Source organism: Trifolium pratense, linkage group LG4 (assembly GCF_020283565.1).
Source record: "Trifolium pratense cultivar HEN17-A07 linkage group LG4, ARS_RC_1.1, whole genome shotgun sequence".
Classification (NCBI taxonomy): domain Eukaryota; kingdom Viridiplantae; phylum Streptophyta; class Magnoliopsida; order Fabales; family Fabaceae; genus Trifolium; species Trifolium pratense.
In genome coordinates, this window is record NC_060062.1 from 57,493,047 (window position 1) to 57,495,762 (window position 2,716).

Genomic DNA, 2,716 nt, shown 5'->3' on the forward strand with positions numbered 1-2,716 from the left:
TTCGTTGTCTGGACTAACATTTAATAGCGCCAGTGTAAAAAACGCTATTGTATATCTGTATATTTTTTTTTTTTTACTAATCCTGACCCTTTTTTTTAAACAATAAATTGCATTTTTTTTGTTTGACAACTTGCTCTTGAACTTTTAAAATATATAGCACCAATATATATACTTTCAAAATATATATTATCAAATTTTTTTAAAAAATAGTGTTGTACCACACAAGCTCTAATAAAATAAAAACTCTTGTAATACATTCATTTCATAAATAAAATCAATCCGACTACAAGACAAATCCGAATTGAATAGTGCAAACACAAAAACCACTACAAAAGAGATATTGTCAAACTTTGACCATAGCTTCTAATGAGAAAATCAATGACAAATTTTAGTACAAAACACAAAAACCACTACAAAAGATAGTCAAACTCTAGCCCTACTTTCTTCCGCGACCTGTCACTTGATGAGAACCGCCCACTTCATCGAAAAAGGAAGCCCTCAAACTACCTGTATATATAAATGTACAAGAAATTAGGCATTTGCTTGATAATACATCATTTGGCAGCATATAACTTGTCTTTCTCTCTTAGAAACCACACAAATTCAACATACGCCTCAAAGTAGCATAAAAACATTGCTAAAGTATTGCAACTCAGGATCTCGCGTCATGTCACTAACGCGCTTAGGCAGCATGCTCATAATTCATCCTAGTTTCAAGAGGAAAAATAGTATGACCTTGGGGACATTATGATTATCCCAATTACTCTAAAATTTGACAATGGATGTGTAAATTCAAGAATACCAACTACATTTTCTACCAAGCACAACAGTCATGTCAGAATATATTTGAATAATTAAATATTTATAGGATACAACTTACCAATTAATGATCAACTATTATTTTTGCAGTCTCTTTGCATCATTGATAACATCTTCAACCATATGGGTAGCCCACTCCTCCTTCACCTCATCTAGCTTCTCTTTAGAGTATGTAGAATGTCTATGGCGAGAAAAATACTTCAAATATAAAAGTAACACAAAATTGAGTCAGAATTGAATTACACTACATTTTATATACCTAGCTACTGTTTGGATTTGTTGTCTAAATCCAACTTCTAGAATATATATATTTACTACTATAAGGCATCTAATTTCAATCATATACTAGTGTGGTTCATCTTAGGAGAACTATGAATGCTGCTGCACGTGCCTTAGTTGGTATAGCTTAGGCTTTAGAAGTTTAAACACAAATTGCAAACCACCCCTAGAAAAACCAGTACACTAATCACTGTAACATAGTGGAAAAACCAGAAAACCAGATCTTTCCCAACAGCAAAAAAAACGCAGACCAGCACGATTGCACAAACACCTTCAATTCCGCATCACCGACGCATACACATTACTTCCGCATCACCGACGAATACATATTATAGTAACGATGGTCCTCTTGTTTTTGGACTCAATTAAACTACTCAGCCATAATAATTATAATAATAGTAAACAAAGCAATATTCATTATTTTCATTATACTGGTGCAGGAAACAATTAATAAAGTAGTAACAATAAAACGCACGCACCGTAGCAATATTCACAATTTGGAATTTGACATATTAAGAGGAACAGTAGCGATCAAATTAATTTGAAACAATAATCAATTGTAACAAGTAAACAAGGTAAACACGGTGCTGTATCAAAATAACAGGACGATGAACAATTTTGCAAATTTAATTTTCAATTTTGCAAATCAATTTTCTAACTTAAATCAATTTGCAAAATAACAGGTCTTCTAACTTAAATCAATTTTGCAAATTTAATTTTCTCAGACATCTATAATGTAAGCATATAACATAACCATACCTTAATAACCACGGTTTGAGTTGTGACGGCACCACGATGAACAAGTACGACTTCCAAAAAATTGAATTGCTGGGTATATGGTGGAGAGAAGAGGATTTATGGGTTATGGGTTGGGCTCACAGTGATTTCTGGGTTCTTGGAGATTAGGGTTAACAGTTGGGTTCAAGCAATTAGATTGGAGGAAGATGAACATGAACGGTTTCTATGGATTCCTTAGGGTTTGAACTTTGAAGGAATTCGATTTCCAATATTAGGGATTTGAGGATCGTGGGTTAAGATTTTTGCAAAGCAACTGATTTTAGTGCAAAGCAACTGATCGCGAGAAAACAAAATCCTTCACCGCGTATACTGAAATCTGATCTTTGTTTTTATTTTTAATTTTTTTAAAGAAAAAGGGTTTTTCGTCAAAAAAAAAAAGGTTCAAGGGGTCAAGGGTTCGAAACCCACCCACCACCATTTAAATTAATTTCAAACGCGCGTATACAGCTTTAATAGCGTTTTTTCAAAAGTGCTATCATAATGCTTTTTGTTTTGGGCTTTAACAGCGGTTTCTTCACAAAGCGCTATAATAAGGTTTGCTGTTTGGAGCTTTTAATAGCGGTTTTCATAAAAACGCTATCATAAGGGCTCCGTTTTAAGTTTTAATAGCGCTTTCTAAATAAGCGCTATTAAAAGGGCGCTATTAAAACTCAGTTTTGTAGTAGTGAATTGTGCAAAGCAGACAATCCAACCGCGTCGTCCCCAGGATAAAACAACCCTGTTCAACACAGAACCGATCAAGTACTGCACTGTAATGATGGGAGAAGGAACACCTTCTTGAATGGTTCTAGAAAACCACTCGAAAATTGATACAACAATA

The 2,716-nt window shown here is 33.8% G+C and overlaps 1 long non-coding RNA gene across 1 annotated transcript; it reads right to left on the bottom strand.

Annotated features, from left to right (window-relative positions):
- Positions 1-244: 244 nt before the first annotated feature.
- Positions 245-2,225, bottom strand: LOC123923445. Its single transcript, XR_006814402.1, has 3 exons — positions 1,858-2,225; positions 881-1,017; positions 245-507 (listed from the first exon to the last, which is right to left on the bottom strand). It is a non-coding gene; the product is annotated as an uncharacterized LOC123923445 (long non-coding RNA).
- Between the last annotated feature and the right edge of the window lie 491 nt (positions 2,226-2,716).